The sequence below is a fragment of the Pelobates fuscus genome, chromosome 5, assembly GCF_036172605.1.
Source record: "Pelobates fuscus isolate aPelFus1 chromosome 5, aPelFus1.pri, whole genome shotgun sequence".
Lineage (NCBI taxonomy): Eukaryota > Metazoa > Chordata > Amphibia > Anura > Pelobatidae > Pelobates > Pelobates fuscus.
The window spans coordinates 234806352-234819919 of record NC_086321.1 but is presented as its reverse complement, the minus strand read 5'-3'; positions in this window follow the sequence as shown (position 1 = coordinate 234819919).

Genomic DNA, 13568 nt, shown 5'->3' with positions numbered 1-13568 from the left:
TACTCTCCCAATCTATGAGACAGAAAGGCTACAAACCAAAGATTATTACCAAACAAATCAACTCTGCTGTAAAAACGCCACGCACGCACCTGCTACAGAACAGAGAGAAAAAAATATCCACACGAGTGCCACTTGTGGTCACCTACAACCCAGCTCTTGAGGAAATACGGAAAATCATCAGAGACCTACAACCAATATTAACAGAAGATGAGACTCTGAAAAACATTTTCCCTGAAACACCCATTTTGGCCTTCAGACAACCACCAAACCTCCAACAAAAATTAATCAACAGGAAGCTGCCCACTGATGGTAAGAATGAAGAAAATGGGACCAGTCAATGCAAAAAAACCTCGCTGCAAACTGTGTCAGCACATATGCACAGACAACATAGCCACACACAACAATAAAACCCACAGCATTAAAGGTTCATACTCCTGCACATCCAGCAATGTGGTATACATGATTCAATGCATAAAATGCCACCTAGGATGCTACATTGGGGAAACCACCCAGCCATTAAATGGCAGAATGAATATGCACAGACACTCTATTAAACACCACAAAGAAGAATCCTACTGCACACCTGTGGGACACCACTTTACCCAGCCTGGCCACTCACTGAAGGACCTAAAAATCAAAGTACTGAAGGGGGGGGTTTAAAAATACCCAGGAAAGAAAAGCCTTTGAAGCCAGAACGATTAAATGGTTTAACAGCAAGAATAGAGGACTAAATATTGATTTGGGATTCCTGTCCCACTACCAACACTTTACATGAACACTCTCCCAGCATTATCTTACTATTCTGTCATATGTACCAACACTTTAAAATGCATTCCTATATGTTTATTCTATCTGTATACCAAGTACTATGTGTTAACCTATGCTTTCCCATACTCATATGCATGTATGCTTTTATATATATATATTTCAGTGCATTTATATTTGTGTATATGAGTTCATGTGCATGTATGTATATGTGTTTATGCGTTCACATATACACATTTATGTGTGTGTGCATGTATAAAGTGTACCATCCTCTGCACTGTCTGCTTGTTTGTTTTTCTTTTCCCTCTCTCCCCCCTCACTCTGCTCTTCAGAAAGATATTTATGACCCTCTACAAAGATGGTGTCTATTTTCTACCAAACCTGTGTCTTATCTACACTCATGTCGCTTTAACCCCTATATCACAACTCAACTTTGAATTCTATGTGTCGTCTTGCTCAGAAATGCTTCAGACTTGAGAAAGGGAGGTTATCCCGAAAGCTTGTCACTAAAAAATTCTGTTAGTCCAATAAAAAAGGTATTACAAGATACGAATGTTATCTATTTTTTACATATATATATATATGTATACACATATATGTATTCACAAAGTTGAAAAAAAGTAGATATGGCTATACAAAGATGGTTAGAACACAAATAGAATCACAAATTATGCAATCAACTTTGGAATATTTTACTCTTAGACAACTTATGCAAAATCAAACAAAGAGATTGTGTTTTACATTATATATAGCTGTTAAAACTGTTGCGCAAAAAAAAGATGAAAATAATTGTACTTGGGCAACTGGTCAAGGTACATTGGCTACTTGAGCCAGGTGGTTGGAGTTTATTAAAGGATCACTATAGGGTCAGGAACACAAACATGTATTCCTGACCCTATAGAGTTAAACCACCATCTAGCCCCCCTGGGCCCCTCATGACTTCCTAAATATAGTAAAAATCTTACTGTATTCAAGTCTGAAGCTGTAACTCTGCATGCTGTTAGACTCAGAAAAACAAGCAGTTTGCTGACATCATCAGAAGTGGTAGACTGATCCAATCACAATGCTTTCCCATAGGTTTGGCTGTGACTGACAAGGAGGCAGATCAGGGCCAGAGCCAGCATGATTCAAACACAGCCCTGGCCAATCAGCATCTCCTCATAGAGATGAATTTAATCAATGAATCTCTATGAGGAAAGTTCAGTGTCTGCATGCAGAGGGAGGAGACATTGAATGTCTGGATGCATTTTAGGCAGCCATGACCCAGGAAGGATCTCTAACAGCCATCTGACGAGAGTGGCCAGTGAAATTATTGCTATGCTGTAATGTAAACACTGCATTTTCTCTGAAAAGACAGTGTTTACAGCAAAAAGCCTGAAGGAGCTATTCTACTCACCAGAACAAATTCAATAAGCTGTTCTGGTGTTCTGGTAACTATAGTGTCCCTTTAAGATTGCATTAAAACCTTTAAACTCTCTAATATATACATAATTATTTGAATTCTTATTTGTTGTTGTGCCCTATGGGCTGTGAGGCTTAGAAGATGTTGGGTATAATGTGACCTACCCACAAAATAATTGTGGACCTGATAGTGTTGAAAAAAAGTAGGGTTGTAACTGTACAGGAAAAAAAAACTGTTTTTTTGTAACACATACACCAGAGCACTAGTCTGTGGAGTTGATATACTAGGGTTCATAAGTAAGGAGTAGCAAGAGTTCAAATGTGGCTTTTTATTGGATAAAATGTTGCTTTTCCCATTGGCTTGCCCTGCAGTACAGAATAAAGGTATGTTGTGAAAGATCTAAAATATTTATTTGTATCCATAGTCCATTTGAGTTCAACCACTATTAGGTATCCTACAGGAAAACTGCTACAGGAGACTTTCACTTCTCATAAGATAAGGAAGTAAAATGCATAGATCAAATTGCATTCAATTGTTTTTAAACTGATCAGTATAGAATAAAAAAAAACAAAAAAAAAAACTATTTTCTAAAAAGAGCATAGGAGAATGTAAGCAATATGTTAAATTGCTTATTGTGCATATTTTAGCTATAAAAACCATATAGTTCTACTTAATGGCATGTCAAATTAAAAGAACTCTTCACTATACTAATGTACTTCTTTAATTCACATTTTTTGTTTTTGTTAAATAAAAGGTTTCTTAGCATCCATTCACTATTTGTTAAATGCATAGAATTTGCTCCCTCATTAATGCACATTGCAACATCATCTGCAGAACACACAAGTGTGCGAGAAGTAACAAGACGCTGATATCATTGATTTAAAACACAAATAGCAGGTTTGTAGAAAAAGGAAATATTATTTATTTTCCATTAGTTCTGTATAATAATTGTATTTGTAGAAATAAAATGTATGTTATTTTTTTTTTTCTGTCAAAAGTAGTTTCTCCAGTAATGATTTCTTTATGATTGGGAGTCCGGGGACTGAATGTCACAATCTGAGATCGATTCCTCAGAATCGGTGTCCAACCAACCACTTCTTTATTTGACTACTTTCCATGATGAAATCAATAGTTTGCCTTTAGCTTAATGTTAACATGGATTTTCCTTTTGCTAATTGAATAGCATTTAGGTGCCATACATGTGTTTATTGGTTGCACCTTCTGGGCATGGAGCTGAACTGTTTTGGTTTGTGCAGCATAAAGCTAGAAATCCACTAATGACTTAGGAACTAGCTATCCTGAATAAATCTCATGAGAGATAGAGGGGGTGGACTGAGAGACTGCCAACCATATGTCGTGAATTCATAGAGGATTCCACATTCAAAGGTTACATTACAAACAAGATGCAGGAGACAAGAAAATTGTCAGGGCTGGCAACAATCTTGCAGTGACAACAAGGTTGTCACAGCTGACAAAGGAGGCTGGCGTTAAAAAGAGTGCAATAAGCAGGGCCTACATCTACAAACAAGGACAGCCAATAAATTACATATACTACATAACACAACACAACAGATACACAATAGAAGAGCAAAAGTCTTATGAGGGCTGCAATTTAATTGAGTGAGCCCTTGCTCTGGTTGGCTGTAAGCTGTTAACTTAATAGATTTTATGTGAATAGCTGTATCAAACCATGCTGCATGTACAGGTATAGAATACAAAATTTGCACAGAATTCACATTAGACATCTGAAATTTTTGTTCTGGGCTGTCTAGTGACATCTCATTTTATCTTCAACTGTTAAGTAGATAACTTCCCTATTTGCTGCCTTTATGTTAGATGTGCCATGTTTGAGGATAATATATCAGGGGGTTATCTGCTAAACAGCACTCTCATTTGGTATGCTTAAATATGGAAATACCATATAAGGAGTTTAGGTATTTTTTTCTAAACAGATGAAAAGTCGTTTTCTTAATCTTTAATTTGTTTAGTAGATAAATTCCTTATTTGCTATCCTAATGTCACATTGCCATATGTAAGGATACCAACTTAGGGAATTATCTACTAAACATATGCACATTTTCATGCACACACATAATCAGACATATGTACACATAATCAAAGACATACTCACATTATCAAATTCACACACATAACCACATACACACATAATCCCAGACATGCCCACAATCACAGAAATACACACACAAACATAATCACAGAAGCACACATAAACTCAGACTTACAAATACAATTAAAGACATACACAAAATTACAGACACACACATAAAATCTTCAGGGAGGGCTGGAGTGAATACTCTCCCTGCCTTTCTCTCAGAGGGCTGAGGTAAATCCTCTCCCTGGTTTCCAGTAGTTGCTGCTAAGAACATTGTGCTCTCCATGTAACAATGTGTGCTGTGTAGATTTACTTAATTTAAAGTTAGTGTGAGATTTCTGAAGAAGTTTTGTTTGCCATAAACAGTGGGGGAAAAAAGAACCAGATATATTACTCAACATTAAGTCTTGAAGTGGAATTGCATAAAAATTGTATAATAATAACATTACAAGTAAAGTCCTCATACAGTTTTAATTTTCTGCAAATTGCTTGAGTAAGAGAGTTGTACAGCTGAACTGCTTCATGAACATCAATACAGGAGATGTAGAGAACATACAATGTGTTCTATATTAAAAAAAATCATGCAGCTGTATTGTATATACACAACTGTGCTCAATACAACACAACTACAATAAGCAGCAGCCTTCAGGACATAATGGTCACTTAAAAACTCAGGGGCTTCCCCCCACTAACCCACCCATCTACAAATGCATACTCACACACATGCACAGACACATAGATACCACTCACATATATATATATATATGTAAGTGGTTCTGATATGTAAGTGGTTCTGACATGTCAGACACACTCACACCCAGATACTGCCAGACAGATATGCATACAAAGATACTTAATTGTCAGGCAGACATACACACAGGGAAACTCGATGTGAGACACACACAGCTATCAATACAGACTACCAGACAGACAAACACAATGACAAACATACATAAACATGCTGACAGCTATGATCAGACAAATATAAACACAACTACTGCCAGGCACACACACTGCTAGACAAAGATACCCTGAAACACACATACACACAGTGACAAACGCACTGACAGCAACACACACAAATTTAAGATGTTTAAGTCACCCACTTTGCATACATTTTGTCAGGAGAGTAGCATCCCTGTGGTCCATCAGGGATTTGGTACCAGCTGTGAGCTGTGCTGAGTACCTGTGATGAGCTGTTCCTCTCCTCCTGTCCTCTTTCCTTTGTGTGGTGGTAGAAAGTGAATGGACATCAATTCCTCCTAGTGCAACCTTGCTCGATATAATAAGGAGAGATTGTAATGTTAAAGTACTCATGATATCACAGATCCTAATTACAGTGTGGTCCCCGACCATCAGTGTGTGTATATGTGTGTGTTTTTCTTTCCCTTTTTGTACACCCAGATGCCGGGGCTGTGAAGATCTGGTTCTGATTTCCTACCATGGTCTCAACACACAAGAAGGGATCTTAAGAGATTTAAAGCAAATGTTGTGTTTACCCAGCAGATGTAAGTTCATCTGGCGAGGGAGGTCTTTGAGAATTGCCTATGTCCATTTGATATTTCCTAAACTGAGTGGAGGATTAGTCCTACCGGATACTGAAAAATATCACGTGGCTTCATGAGAATTATTAACTGATCAGTTTCAGATGGTCAAAAGCTGTGGATACTGTTGAAATTGGCTAATGGATCAAAGTTTTACCTCTCCCTGGAGCCAGGGCCACTGTTACCCCCCTGACGGGAAACCTGGCTTTTGCAGCAAGCAGGCATGGTGCCCTTCAGGGTGTGCTATGGCAGCACCCTTTACACCATTTGCTTGATGTCCTCCAAACCCTGCTGGTGGTGCAGACCATCTCAGATCTTTTCTGGTTGTTCCTCACACATTTCTTCACTCGATGGTGAAAAATCAAATTGAAAATTACATTTCCTCGATTCTCCAGAAGCCAAACCTTACAAGATTATTGGCAGCATTTGAATAGCTTTGTATTCAGGACTCACTGACTCATCTGATTATCTCATTGATTTATGGAATGCTGGTAGAGGTTAGATATTTGTTGGCTCCCCTCTGCACCAACAAATGGGAAGAAAACATCCACACTACATTCACAAATGTGGAATGGGATAGAATGACACATCTTATACAAAAGGCTTCGACTCAACTCCATGAAAATTTAGTTAAAAACTGTATATATATATATATATATATATATATATATATAATCTAAGTATATTTATACACTCACACATACATACACATACACTGTCTAAATGTATTTTAATATATATATATATATATATATATTTTTTTTTTTTTTTTTTTCAAAAGTTACAGGGTCAAAAATAAGGCTTGATTTTCTGTTCTTTTTCACATAGAAATTTGCCATATTGGTCATATTGTCTTTGAGAGCGTATGGTAGCCCATTAATGAGAATTACCCCCATGATGGCATACCATTTTTAAAAGCAGACAACCTAAGGTATTGCAAAAGTGTTTTTATTTTTGTCATCATATTTTATAAAATGTTTTATAGTACATGATATGATGAAAATAATGGTATCTTTAGAAAGACTATTTAATGGCAAGAAAAAAACTGTATATAATGTGTAGGTACAGTAAATGAGTAATAGGAAAATTACAGCTAAACACAAACACCGCAGAAATGTAAAAACAGCCCTGGTCCTTAACAGTAAGAAAATTGAAAAACGGTCTGGTCACTAAGGGATTAAATAATATAGGGCAAAGTGATTGCTTAATAGTTTAGTATAGGGCTTACCATGACAATTGACATGCTGGTGTGATCTTTTTCATGTGTATATTACTTTATGGAAACTCTGTAACAATTATGTTGATGGAGTAGACTATAAGAAAAGAGCAGAAAAGAGTTGTCAAAAAGGAGAGAGAATTGAATTAAAACACATTTTATGACACCTGACATATCATGACCTGGAGCTTTGGAGTTTTTAAATTTAGTGATCAATTCTATTTCATCTTTACACATTTGCTCATTAAAAGCGACTCTTTAGAACTATGCTAAGGAAAGAATATTAATTCTGAGAAGAAATTATGAAAAAAAAGAATTGCTAATAACATAATAATTTATCATTTCATATAAAAAAAATAATAATATACATATTCAAACTAACAGTTTTTTTAAAAAATGGGAAAAACAATTGTTTTAACATTTAAAATATTACCTTTTTTATTTAGCATTCAAGCTAACATGTCAACAGTACTATTTGGACATGCAAAACATTTGTTTTGTGTAGTGAGTCAGTTTAACACCACCAGTGTATATAAGTGGATTTCATTTTTTTTTTTATATGGAGTTACAAGTTGGCTATATATCTCATAGCATTATCAAAGTTATTGTAAAGCTTGCACTTTCTCTTAGCTAAGTATATAAAAATATCTTAGGTACATTTTTTAATGATATTTCCTTTTTTTTTTTTTCTTTTTTCTTTTTTTTTTTTCAGACATTACCAGCCAAGAGATTTTCTAATACATCATTGTATAGGGCTTTGGTAAAAAGTCATCATCAATTTGATATTGTCTCTTCCTATCTCCTGACTTCTCTCCATAACCACTGTATTTCCTCCTTTCCTTCTCTCCTCCCTCCTCCCCTCCATCCCTCTCTCCCTTCTCCCTCATCTCTCTCCTCTCTTACCCTCCTCTACTTCTCCCCGAATTCCCAACCGCTTTGTATTAGGGGGGCTACCCTTCTATCCTATGAGAGTCCCTCACTATTCGCTCTCTCCCTTGGGAGGTAGTGGTCAGGGGAGGTGGGGGGTAGGATTAGGGGGGGGAAATCTCTTGCTGCATTCATTCATTCATCAATCGTTCACACATTACACTTTTGCATTTACTTGGTACAGTGGTGACTTTCATCTTCATCCCTTCTGACTTATAAAAGTATATATTGTATAGATAGCTAATTCTATGGTAAGTTATTTTTTTCCTCCTGTTCTAATAGTTCTAACCAGGTAAACCAGAAATTATTATCTTTGCTGTTACTTCGGCTTTTATTTACTCCAATTTCCATTCTTATCTGGAATTTTACTTGTTGTATGAGCTTTACTTTGGCGAAATCATCTGTCTTTTTCCAGTTTCTCGCTATGATTATTTTTGCTGCTATCAGACAATGAATTGTCAATATCTGCTTTCTTTTAATTAACGCGGGCCATCTAAAGTGAAGCAACATCATGTCTGGGCTAGTCTCTATTCTGATATTGTCCAGTTTGAATAACAAAGTGCTCACCCAGCTCCACAAGGGAGTTACTTTTTTACATTTCCACCATATGTGAAGATAATCTCCTCTTGATTCGCCACATCTCCAACATAGGTGGTCATTGTCTGTTGAGATTCTAAACAATCTTGTAGGTACCAAGTACCATTTATTTATCACTTTGTAATGGGTTTCTAATAAATGTATACTATGCACGTATTTGTTCACCTTAGCTAACTCCCCATACCAAATATCTATATCTATATTTATATGCAGAAGTTTTTCCCAACTTTTTATTGCTGTAGGGTGATGTTCAGACACCTTAGTATCGAGTATTCTGATACTTTTTGAAAATAATTTCCTTGTTTCATCATTATCAAAAGTTGCTTTTATTGCATTGTACATATTCCCTTGATTCATAAATTTGTGTTTATTTAGGTAGCTGTTTACCCTTATATATGAAAAAGCTTCCTGTGGCGAAAGAGACGCTTCATTTTTTAGTATTCTAAATGGTTTCACCTTGTCATCTTTGTAAATATTTTCTATTGTGATAATATTTCCTTCTTTCCATTTTTTTAAGGAAATATTGGGTTTCTTTTTTAATTTTTCCCACATGGGGAGTAAGTGTCTCAACACATAAGAAGAAGAGCAATCACATATTTTATTATTCCATATTATGTTAGCTAATTTCTTGGTTTGACACATTTCAGCTTCTAGCCAAAACCAACCTTCTTTAAGTGTGGATTCTTTCTGCAGTAATGTTATATGATGTATTATCCCAGCCTCATAATATTTTTCTATATTTGGGTAACTAAGCCCACCTTTGCTAGTATGATTACATAAGGTGTCTGTTTTTAACCTGGGTTTTTTGCCTCTCCATACAAAATTGGAAAAAGATGATTTTATCATTTTTATCCATGGGGGAGGGATTGTTAGCGGCAACATTCTGAACATATATATCCATTTGGGGAGAACATAGGACCTTAAGGTGTTAATTCTGCCCCACCATGATATTTCTAGTTGGCGCCAGTCCTTTAGATCTTTATTAGTTTGTTTTAGGAGGTGTAAGAAATTTATTTCCATTAGTTTATCTATATGCTTCGTTATTCTAATCCCCAAATATACAAATTCTTCTGGTTGTAGAAAACCGTATTTAGTTTGGTATTCCTTTATTTTGCTTACTCCGACATTTTTATACAAAGCAATCGATTTGGTCATATTTATTTTATAATTTGAAATGGTGCTATACAATTCAATTTCTGCCATTATTTGGGGTAAGGAGCTCTCTAAATCTTTGACATATAGGAGGGTATCATCTGCGTATAATGATATTTTTAAATCGCCCTTAACTGTGTTAAGGCCTTTTATTAATTGATTTTGTCTTATTCTTAAAGCAAAAATCTCCATAGTAATAATGTATAGGATTGGAGACAGGGGACATCCCTGCCTCGTTCCGTTTTCTAAACCAAACCAGGAAGAACATATATTTTGACCTACCGATCTTGCTGATGGGTTGGCATATAAAGCTCTGATCGCATCCAGCATCCACCCAGAGATATTGAATGCTTCCAAGGCCCTAAACATGAATCCCCAACTGACCCTGTCAAACGCTTTCTCTGCGTCTAAGGACAGGATCAGGAGGGGATCCCCGCTTTTGTTCGACATGTCCATTGCGTCTATTAGCCTCCTCACGTTATTACCCGAGTTTCTCCCAGGGATAAATCCACTTTGATCTGGATTAATTATATCCTCCAATATTGTTTTTAATCTCTTAGCTAAGATTGATGCAAACAGCTTAACATCCACATTTATTAAGGAAATTGGTCTATAGTTTATTACTTCAGTTGGTTTTTTACCTGGTTTTAGTATTGGCAGGACATTTGCTTTCAGCATTTCTTGTGGGAACGCTCCCTTTTTTATGGCCTCATTGAAAGTCTTAGTTAATGGATCTGCAATTATATCTTTCATATCTTTGTAAAACCTATTACCGAATCCGTCTGGTCCTGGAGTTTTATATTGTACCAGTTTATTTATTTGTTCTAATACCTCTTCTTTTGTGATTTCTTTATTTAGGTTTTTTCTTTGTTCTATGGATATTTTGGGGATTTTCACCCCCTTAAGATATTTTTCTATTTTCTCATTTGAATTATTTTTAGGTAAATTGTACAGGGATTTATAGAATTGATTAAAAGCTTCTCCTATTTCTTTAGGTGCTATACATGTTTTCCCATCATATATGATTTTATCTATTCTATTATCTGCTTTCCTTTTTTTTAGTTGGTTTGTTAGTATTTTATCTGCTCTATTTTGCCGGTAATAATATTTAATTTTTAATTTAACCATTTTTTTTTCTATGTTTTCTAAGATTTTATTTTTTATAGTCTGTTTAATTTGTTCTATTTTGATTTGACCTTCTCTATTTGGATTATCCTTGCATTCTTTAATAATTTGATATAATTGAATATACCACATAGCCAACCTCGATCCTTCTGATCTTTGGGTATCTTTTTTGATCTTTATACAATGCCCTCTAATCGTTGCCTTATATGCACACCATGTTGTTATGTCTGGTATCTCTAACGATTTATTTTCTATAAAAAAATATTTAGAGGTTTCTTTCAAAAATTCTTGATTTTCTTTTCTGTAAAGAATTGACTAATCTAATTTCCAGGTTGTCCTTGAATGATTGATCTTCCCTTCTTTTAATGTCATTATGATACTGTTATGATCAGACCATATCATAGTTTTTATCTCTATTTGTTCAACTTTTTCTATTACTCTTGTATCCCCTATGAAAAAATCAATCCTAGAGTATGAATTGTGAGGCCATGAATAAAAGGAATATTCTTTATTTATTGGGTTTCTTATTCTCCAAATGTCGTATAAGTTGTTTTTTTTAATAATGTTAGAGAAGGTTTTAATGTTCCTAAGTTTAGTTTTGTCTATGTTTGTATTGTTCTCTCTATGTGTGTCCATTTCTATATCCAACACACAATTAAAATCTCCCCCCAATAATATACAACCCATAGCAATTTTATCTACTCGATCTAGAATTTGAGAAAGTAGTTTCATCGGATTAGTATTAGGCAAATATATATTTACCAATGTATATAGATCACCATTAATTATACAAACTAAAATTAGGAACCTTCCTTCGACATCACTCTCCTGATGTTGTATTTTTACTTGTATATGTTTTGAGAACATGATTGCTACCCCTGCCCTTTTTTCCTCTTTTTTAGATGAAGTGAATACCAATGGAAAAAATTTCTTACACCACCCAATTTTCTCCTCAAGGATCCAGTGTGTCTCCTGTATTAGTGCCACTTGAATATTTTCAGATACTAAATAATCTTTAAAAGCCCATTTTTTTTTTGGAGTATTTAAACCCTGAATGTTAATTGAAATTAATTTCACCATTTAATGACTGATTAGCCATCCTCTTTTTTTTTACCCCGTTGCTTAACCCTGATCACCATGTCGTTCACCACTGTACCTAAGCCATTCATTCTACACATACATTCTTCCATTTTATTGTCTTCTACTAAAATCTCTATATTGTTTAGAGATCAATACTAACATTAACTTAAGTTGCCTATTGATAGGCAATCTCTAAGTCCTATTAAGAACTCATGGGCGAAGTAATTTGGGCGTTGTGGCGGTACAGATTAGTTTATCTGCTCTACATTTATTCTTTGATTTTCACATATTCAGATTCTATGTATATCTCTCTCTCCTCCTTCCTCCTCCCTCCCCTCTCCCCGTCCCCCCCCCCCCTCCGTGTACATAAGGAGAGGGGAGATGAAGAGAGGGAGAAAAAAAAAAAAAAAAAAAAACTGTGCCTATTATTTCGTTGTGATTTACACTACTCTGCTTCAATCCTCATAATATAATTTACTCTAAGTGTTTACTTATATCACACTTGAACCATATTGTGCTTTAGTGCCTATGTTCTCTGTTATGTTCTTTTATATAGTGCTTCTATTGTCCCTAACTATAGTGCTCCCTTTATTATTTACTTTTTTTTATTCCTAAACTCAGAGAGAGGTGTATATATATTAATTCCAGCTTCCCCATTATTTACAGTCTTGTGTCTAACTCTAATCATGTCTTTTCTGCTCCGTGTTTATATTTTGTTCTCTGTTGTGTTTACTACTAGTGTACATACATGCAAATTATTGTGTCATTACATTGTACTCGTGAGTCTGTAACTATTTATAGATTATTCTATTCGCCGTGATGAAAAAAAAACAAAAAAAAAACAAAAAAAAAACATTTATTCTTCCCTCTCCTTCTCCCCGCCCCTACTCTGATGCGAGATTCGTTTTATGTTAGTTGTTTCTCCTTTATCCAGGCTGCTATTTTGTCCGGCGAATCGAAAACCTCTGCATAATCTTCCATAAACACTTTTATAGCTGTTGGAAAAATCCACGAATATTTTATATTGTGTTGCCTTAATATAGCTGTTGTTGGTCCATATTTTTTTCTTTGTGCTCGAGTAAAGAAAGACAGGTCTGGGAAGATTTGTATATTTTTAAATTCTTCTCCTTGCGGCTCTTTTTTCCTGCTTGTTTTCAGTATTATTTCTTTAAATTGAAACGATTGAAAGCAGCAAATTATATCTCTTGCTTTATTATCTGGGATACTTTTGGGTTTAAACACCCTATGATATCTTTCCATATTGCAATTGAATTTTTCCACTTCAATCCCCCAGGCTTTCCAGAGGTTGATTACATAGTTTGGTATCTTCTCTTGCTCTATATTTTCTGGTACATTTCTTATTCTCAAGTTATTACGCCGAGAGCGATCTTCCAAATCTCCCAGTTTCGTTTCTAGTGCATTAATTTTCTTTGTCAGTTCTTTATTTTGTTCTAATATTATTTTTTCTTGGAATTCTATAGATGTAATTTTTTCTTCCGCCGTGTTTATTTTTTCTGTCAGCTGTCTCATTTGGCCAAGGATCTCTTCCGAACTCTGATTCATATGATTCATTAAAGTTTTGGATTGGGATTCTAGGCATCTTTGTAACAGTTCTGCAGTTATCTGTGTACTAGGTATGCTCTCTTG